The sequence below is a fragment of the Carettochelys insculpta genome, chromosome 23 (genome assembly GCF_033958435.1).
Source record: "Carettochelys insculpta isolate YL-2023 chromosome 23, ASM3395843v1, whole genome shotgun sequence".
Taxonomy (NCBI): Eukaryota; Metazoa; Chordata; order Testudines; family Carettochelyidae; genus Carettochelys; species Carettochelys insculpta.
The window spans coordinates 20,659,865-20,668,925 of record NC_134159.1 but is presented as its reverse complement, the minus strand read 5'-3'; the positions used below and the strand labels follow the sequence as shown (position 1 = coordinate 20,668,925).

The 9,061-nt window shown below is 43.6% G+C and overlaps 1 pseudogene; it reads right to left on the bottom strand.

Annotated features, from left to right (window-relative positions):
* Positions 1-6,356: 6,356 nt before the first annotated feature.
* Positions 6,357-6,653, bottom strand: LOC142025554 (small ribosomal subunit protein mS37 pseudogene; annotated as a pseudogene).
* Positions 6,654-9,061: the final 2,408 nt, after the last annotated feature.

Sequence of the window (9,061 nt, the reverse complement as noted above, 5' to 3'; positions counted from 1 at the left end):
AATATTTCCTGGATTCTGTTTGGTCAAACATACCATGAGAACAACTTCCTATGACCTTCCCAATCCCAGCTGAATGCAGGAACTGCAGAAAACAGAGATGTTTGTAAAAGGGAAGAGATTTACCAGCTAATTTTGAACTTCAGAGGAGTTCAGTGTTTGGTCTGATTCAGGCACAAGGTTTGCACTAGTTTCCACACTACCTGAACAAAGGATGGCCCTGATTCAAACAGCCCCCAGATTATGACGCATGGTTATTGCTGTTAGGATTGTTTGTCTAAGACCAGCACTGCAAGACCAGAGGTTTTACAAACCCAAGTTTAGTTATAATAAAGGAACTCCACAATACAGTAGTTAGTCCAAAGGGCCCTCATTTCCGTAACTTACCTGAGAACCTGTAATTCCACTGAGAAATCGACTTCCTCAGCAGGCAGCCTCTATTTTTCTTTGTGTCAAGCAATCTTCTTGTCTCCACTCCTTCCTCCTTTAAAATTACCTAGTCACCATATTTATCTAACGAGCTTCCAGTTTCTTAGTCATAATTTAATCCTGACTAAACGGAGGTTCTTAAATGCCAGGACTTTGATTTTTCTTTTCAAATCGAGATGAAAGCTCCCCGGACCTCTGAGAAAAAATATAGTTTAAGAATATTCTCTTTAATGAATGTCACATACTACCTTCCAGTACTGCTGTCTGTTATAATTCTAGAGCATACCTCTGGATGCTTGCTGTGCAATTATATAACCTTGTCATGTAAACATCAAAATTAAATGCACAGGATGAATTAACTAAGCCGAAGTCACTTACACAGATCAAACCTAACATCAAATGGCCAACAGGGCCAGGCCAAACAAGGACCTGGAAGGAATTCAGTTCAGTCTCTAGAAATCAAAATTTGAATGTAAAAGAAAATACCTAGTTCACTCCCTTTCTGACAGGACAAGGACAAGGACAGGTTAGCCTGGAAGATAAGTCACCCTTTTCCGAGTTTCTTCAATGTAGGCAGAAGGCTGTACACAGCCAGCATGTGCAGGCCTGCTGATGCAGGGGGATGGGGCTGAGGGGGCAGTTGTTCTGGGGCCCAGTGATTCAAAAAGGCCCACGTCTTCCAGTGACTTAGCAGCAGTGGTGGCTGGAGCCCTTGGCCCTTTAAATCACCATCAGGTGGCACTGAAGGACTAGCTGGGTGAGGCTAGACTCTGTCCTGCCCCTTCTGCCCAAGGTCCTGCCATTTACCCAGGGGCCCAGTGATTGTATCAGCCACCCTCCCTTCCTCCCTCCCAGCTTTGAGCATGTGCAAAAGTATCTTGTGAGCCTATGTGCCCAAGAGCTAGCAGGTGGAAAGACTGAAGTGAATGATACAAAACACCAGCAGATGGTGGAGAAGGGAGTGCAAGCTATCACTTATTACATGACTCTGCCATACTGAACATGATGCAGTCCCCGTGAAAATGAGGCTTCTTGCAGCTACAGCATCTATAGGAATGAAAGAATGGTAAGCTTGTGTTATTGACTATACTGTCTGGCTACATCTACACTAGATAGTTTTGTCAACAAAACCCAGAGGCTTTGTCTACACTGAGCCCTAGTGCTGACAAGTGATGCAAATAAGCAATCTTGAAAATGCAAAATGGCATCTCATTTGCATATTTGCTCAGCTAATGTGTGTACTCATAGGGCTAATTTGCATATATGCACCTGAAATCAAGCCATATAGACATGGTTCTGCCAGCAAAAAAAACCCTTTGTCGGCAGCCCCCTATGCCTCTAGGACCTTGTTGCATTCACCAGGAAGGGGATCCATAAGTCTAACCAGTGGTCTTTGTGTTGGAAGTTATAGTGTTGATGGGATGTAGACATTAGGAACAGACACTGGTCAAAACACCAGAGCCTTGTCCATGCTCCCAGCCAATAGGGAGCTTCCCAAACAGTTAGATTTGCATATATTCAAATATGGAAGAATTGGACAAAAAGGTGTGAGACCTGCAGAGTCAAAACCTAAGGGAGGATTTATATGAAACCCTGAAAACTAAAGTCTCTGGCTGAAACAGCGCTCTAGTTTGAGATGCTCCAAGCTGTCCGTGGAATCTAGGCACACAGCTCCCATTATGGATGTTCTGTGTCTAAGTCCCTTCATCAGCTGGGACAATCTCATTGCTAGACTGTATGAGCTACACATGTGGATAAGGGCAGTCTACAGCTCTCATGGGCCAAAAATGTTGGATATCTTAATCAGAGCCACCCTCTATGATACCAAATGAAAGCAAAGAGTATTGCAGGACATGGGCAGCAGTGTGTAACTGATCCAGAAGGACATCAAATAGGAAGGAATAAATACTCAGAAAGTCAAAGGACCTGACATGGAATTTATGTGGTCAGGGAAACTATTACAAAATATCACAAGTACCTAAGTACTTCTCACGCAAAAGAAAAAACGTTTCTGAAAATATAGAAGGAAGGAGGGAATTCAGTCTTTCCAAAGTCTGAAACCAAAAAGCATAAGAAATAAGAGAAGAGCACTCAGTATTTTCAAATTCCTTTTATGGTATCAGACCATATCAATAGTCTGTAATCAATTATCAGTTTTTCACTTCCAGCAGTCAGAGCCTGTATATAATATGCAGAAGTGGGAAACCACTGCCAAACAGCTTCCATGCATATTCATTCAAGTTATTAAATAAATTTGCCTCAGCTGTGTTCACACCCCTATTGTGTTTGTTTTCTCCAAATATCCTAGCGATCCATCTTTGCTCATGTGAATCTACATAAATAGCTCAAAAGCTTGAATATTTACCAGAGGCAAATTTGGAATTGTAGAATTAACCAACTATACAAATTTTGAATGTCAAATGGAGAATTTTATGCTTGAAAATGCAATTTGAAACTGAAAAATTGGTTGATGTATTCATAAGGCATCCACTCAGGAAATGGAGGCAGTGTTATGTGACTTGTGCAGGTAGGCAGCACCACGCGGATTTTGAATATTCTCAGTGAGCTATTTGCATATGATCTGGACTTCAAGAACTCTTCTCTGAAGATATTTGTTAATAATTTTGAATAATGAATGAATTCAGGAAGTGGGCAACCTGCCCACAGACAATGTCCAAAAATAAGTTGCTATGAAATTCTGTGCTTGCGATCTCTTGGGCCTCATTTTCAAACCTAAGTATCTAAATTATTGTACCCAAAGTTGGGCAACCAGATGCATTATCTTAGGTACCTAGGCCTCAGTCTTTAAAGTGATTCCACACACAGAGGCTACGTCTACACATGAAGCCTACATCGAAGTAGCTTATTTCGATGTAGCGACTTCGATGAATAACGTCTCCACGTCCTCCAGGGCTGGCAACGTCGACGTTCAACATCGACGTTGCACAGCACCACATCGAAATAGGCTCTGCGAGGGAACGTCTACATGCCAAAGTAGCACACATCGAAATCAGGGTGCCACGCACAGCTGCAGACAGGGTCACAGGGCAGACTCAACAGCAAGCCGCTCCCTTAAAGGGCCCCTCCCAGACACACTTGCACTAAACAGCACAAGATCCACAGAGCCGACAACTGGTTGCAGACCCTGTGCATGCAGCATGGATCCCCAGCTGCAGCAGCCAGAAGCCCTGGGCTAAGGGCTGCTGCACACGGTGACCATAGAGCCCCGCAGGGGCTGGAGAGAGAGCGTCTCTCAACCCCTCAGCTGATGGCCGCCATGGCGGACCCTGCTATTTCGATGTTGCAGGACACGGATCGGCTACATGTGCCCTACTTCGATGTTCAACTTCGAAGTAGGGTGCTATTCCCATCCCCTCATGGGGTTAGTGGCTTCGACGTCTCACTGCCTAACGTCAATGTTAACATCGAAATAGCGCCCAACACGTGTAGCCATGACGGGCGCTATTTCGAAGTTAGTGCCGCTACTTCGAAGCAGCGTGCACGTGTAGACACGGCTAGAATCTTACAAGATTGAGGTCCTTTGTGATGATTTGAGCTCCCAAATTGGGAATTTTTACCTAGGGCTTTATCCCACATCCACTGAAACAAGTTAAAGTATTGAGTCAAAAGAGAGCTGGACCAGCCTTTAAGGGCCAAATCTGAAAAAATAGGCTCACAAGGATTTTTTATATCTTCCAACTGATTTAGGAGCATAAGTCCTCTTAAAAGTGAGAGGGACCTGTCCTCCAAAATTATTTAAGCACCTTTCATAATCCTGTGACCATTATAAAAACTACCAGAATTCAAGTGACCATTTCCACATGGAAGAAAGTAGTTGTTTAAAAATTAAAGTAATTTATGTTGCCAGTAGCTTCCCATCCCTATAAGAGTCACACATGAATTCTGACAGAACTTTCCTTCAGAGGAAATAAAAGAAAGAAGAGAATGTGATCTTACCAAAGCCTGATAACAGATCAATAAATAAAATAAAAATATTGTTAAAATGAAGGGTGTTTTAAAATGAACTCATAAAGTCTTTCATGGAAAAACACTTTATTCTTATAACTTTTATTACATCTATTCACATTTTTCCTTTCGCCATAAATTTTTAATGACTTGTAATTTTTGGACTAATTCATTTTTAATTCTTCTCAAGACAAATTCATTTTCCAAGGAAACTCCCTTTTCAAAGTCAATTATTGATGGCACCATTAAGACAGATGGTCTTTTAGACATACCTTAGCATGGAAGAGAGCACTTGGTCAATAATATATCTTCCAGAGATTGCTGATAAACAAGGGACTCCTTTCTGCATGTCAAGAAAGGAAGGTGAGCTGAAAGCACATCAGACTGTAATCCCCCTAAAGCGCAGAGATCGCTCATAGCAGAAGCTGTCTCCCAGTTATTCAGTGATAAATGTAAGTGCTTTCAAAGGGACAAAAACAGTTAACAGGGACCTCCAACTGGATGGTCAAAAGCTGGAAAAAGATCAAGATAGGTCAGCAATTCAAGATTCTGAGCCTTGTACTTTAATCTTCACATGCCATTCCCAATTTACCTGTGTGTGTTTGTGGACACATGTGTAATCATTGGTCTGTACATGTTCTATGCCCTCCTCTGTGTCCAATCCACAGAAGATGAGCACATATTACAACTTTATTTTGACCTGAAGGTGGTCGGTTCAGTCCCTAAGATGTGAACTAAAATTTTAGACATCCCTTTCTTTCACCATCACCCAGAGTTCAAGGTAGTCCATACTAGTAATCACAGTGGTTTTTCTGATGTGAACATTCATCCATTAGGAACTGGCCTGAGACCCCTCAACTCATTCTGTGCACCATAGTACACCAGAAAGCCGGCAGAGAGGAATAGTTTCCCACAGTGACAAGCTGCACCGAATTTACACTGGTAAACTGTGTCCTGTGCAGCCATCTGAGACGTCCAATCCTCTGTTCCCATATTCCACTACTTTTTATTAACAGCCTGGTTAAGGTTCTATAATTTTCAGTATCAAAACAAAAAGCAGTCAAGTAGCACTTCAAAGACTAGCAAAATAGTTTATTAGGTGAGCTTTCGTGGGACGGACCCACTTCTTCAGACCATAGCCAGACCAAAACAGACTCATATTTAAGGCACAGAGAACCATAAACAGTAAGCAAGGAGGACAAATCAGAAAAAGATAATCAAGGTGAGCAAATCAGAGAGTGGAGGGGTGGGGGGGAAGGTCAAGAATTAGATTGAGCCAAGTCATTCTTGTATTCAGTCTAATTCTTGACCTTCCCTCCCACCCCTCCACTCTCTGATTTGCTCACCTTGATTATCTTTTTCTGATTTGTTCTCCTTGCTTACTGTTTTTGGTTCTCTGTGTCTTAAATATTGAGTCTGTTCTGGTCTGGCTATGGTCTGAAGAAGTGGGTCCGTCCCACGAAAGCTCACCTAATAAACTATTTTGCTAGTCGTTAAAGTGCTACTTGACTGCTTTTTGTTTTGATAGTGTATAGGCTAGCACGGCTTCCTCTCTGTTATAATTTTCAGAATTTCTTTATAACTGGCTGCATCTAGTATATAGTTATGAATCAGGCCTTAAAAATGCTATGTATTACTGTTATTGATTTCCTCCGAAGGCTCCATTTCACAACAAAGCAAGACGAGTCAAGACCACATTATGGCTGACTGCATAGCAGTTAGCAAACATGCCTCCTGTTATCACAAGACCCTGTGACCCCACCAAACAGGGCTGGACTGGGGTCAGTATTCACTAAGAGTCAAAGAATTCATAGCTCATTCCGCAGGATAAGTCTACATTGCCTGGAAGAGCAACTTGCTCATCCTGCTCAGAGTCGATCTCCCGGGGTTCAATTGTACGCACCGAGTAGGGACATGCAAAATGGAATCCTGGTCTCCAGGTACTTGGAAAAGCAAATCTTCCTTTAAAAAGCTTGTGTGCGATTAGGGAACCTCCTCAGCAGTTTGTTCACTGTCTTTGAAGAGCCATTTCCCAGCTGGCCCAGGGACTCCTGTTTAAGGCTTCCTTCGTGCACTGCATCTGCCTTTGCCACAGAGCCATAAAATGTCTGGATCTCCTTGGCAAAAACAACTTCATTGAACTCATCCTGCTTCCAGTAAGCCATCCATAATGGTAACTCTGTAATATACATTGCTTCACCCAGAAACAACCACTGCTTCATCACCTGGTTCACCAGCATCAGGGGATAGGGAAGGACCATTCTGCCACCTGATGCTCAAGTGGCCCAGCCAAGCCAGGTAAACGGGCACAGCCTTGGCCCTCCATGCCTCAGGATGCCTTCCAGATGCAGCACTCTTCCATAAAGGACATATTTTGTGCCTATTCATAGGAAAGATTGGCAGCACAGTGAGGAAACCATCAGACCCCAGGACTTCACACCTCAGCCAACTCACTGCAGAAGTACAAATGGCAAGATGAAACCCACCGGTCTGGCACCGAAGCAAGGTGGTAAAAATGATTAAGAAAAGAGTCCATTTTTTTATCCCTCACTAAATGTCATGCTTCAGGGGACTACAGCCAAGGAAAGTTCAAAGTAATAATATCAGAAATCTGCTTCTCTTTTCCTTGTGACATTTTATTGTGATATGAAATAGCAGAGGATAAAAGCACTAATGGGGATATTTGGTTCCGTCTTTCAATGAGCATTTAAAATGCAGACGGGTTGTGACTCACATTTATTATGATGTATGCAAATCTGTAAGGGCCTCATTCACAAAGCCAAGCCAGGCCCAAGCATATTCTTGTGTGGAATTTTCTGCAGGGGAGAAAAAGCCTAAAAGAGGGTTGCTTCCCCCCAAGTTGCTGCTTTCCACCACCCTTTGAATCATTATATCTTTAGGCTCATGTTCAGTGGAAGACCTATTCCCTGGCAGTGGATAAAAACCATATTCCCAGCAGAGACTCATGGGCTTGTGGGTACATTGCCAGCTTCCTGCATGACCTTGGGTGGCAGGGCTGACAGCCTGGCCGGGCCTCTGGACAAGGTGAGGTGAGGAGGTCTGCTCTGCACCCCAAGGAGAGTGGAGACTGAGGCAGAAGGGGCGAGGCCAGCAGGGGTGGGGCTTCTGGCAGAAGGGGCAGGGCCAAGACAGCCAGTCCTCAGTGCTGCCCAGAGACCTTGGCAATCCTACCCCACCCCATCCCTCAGTGCTGCCAGAAGCATGCCACATCGGCCCCAACAGCATTTCAAAGGGCCCGGAGCTCTGAGCCCCATCACTGCCACAGCAGCAGTGGCTGGGAACCCTGGGCCCTTTTGTATTGCCAGACCCTGAGACTATGGCCCCCTTTGCCCTGGTCCCTTTCGGTGCGCCTGACCTTGGATGACTCATTTACTCTGAGCCACAGCTCCTCATCTACAAAATGGCCATAAGAATCTTTATTTTGTCCTGCCCTTTGTCTGTCTTGTCTATTTAGACCATAAGCTTGTTAGGGCCCGAATTTCCTCTCCCTTTTCTTGCCATGCATAGCACAATGGGACTCTGATTTCAAGGGAATCTCTGACTGCTACTGAAACAAAATAATAAAAGGCAGCGATACCAGAGGGTTACAAGCAAGTCACACTAGTTATCAGGGTTCCTGCCCTAAGGTCCTAGAGATGCAGATCAGCTCCTACAGCAAAGACGAGTTGTTAAACATTGTTTGTATTTATTCCAAAAAAGAAGAAACATAGTCTAGCCTTGTATCCCCAGTGACTACAAACCAGGCACCAAGGAAAAGTGCTTTAATTCTTATAACAATTCTTCTCCTTCCCCTCAGCCTCTCTTAAAAGGTTTTCTGGAGAATGGGAGTCTCCATAATAATTGGGTGCATGTTTTCTCTTTTATATCTGAAGTGGATAGCTTTTCTACTCTGGTATCCACATATCTATGTTGCCTGTAATAAAGATGCAGATCCTTTTTGGATGAAACTTTCTAGTCAGCAACTCTTCACTGGTCGCTGAGCAAGCCCTTAGCGAAGGAATCAGAATGAGTCTGGGTTACAAATCCAGAACCATGTCAGAAGCACTGGATGAAAACCCTTAGGGTGTGTCTCCACTAGTATGGTTTTTTGGAAAATCGGGCCCCTTTTCATGTGGAGCTCTTTTGATCCAAAATTGAAAGAATGCGTCTCTTCTTCCAGAAGCCTCTTCAACTCACAGATCAGGAAGAGTGCCTCCTGTCAAAAGCTTCTTTTGAAAGTGTGCGTAGCTGCTCTGCGGGTCACTTTTTTTTTTTTTTTGGAAAGAGAGTCCTCATGACACCGGATTTTTGATCCCTGGCACATTCTTTTGAAAGAGTGGGGGCTGTGTGGATGCTCTCTATCAAAACAGCAGATCGATCATTCAATCTGTGGTTTTGTGTGTGGATATACTCTTTCAAAAGAAGATCTTCTGGAAGATCTCTTCTGGAAGTTCATCTTTCAAAAGATTGCTGTAGTGTAGACATGGCCATAGGGGAAAAGCACTCCTGAAAGTGGGAGATCTACAGAGGGCAACAGTCCCCCATGTGGAAAGGAAGGATTGCATGTGACTCTAGAGCATATAAAGGTATTTTCAATTCCTATAGGATCCACAACCCTGTCTCCTTCATGCAATCCTCAGTCATGAAAAACCCCAGCATAGCCACATAT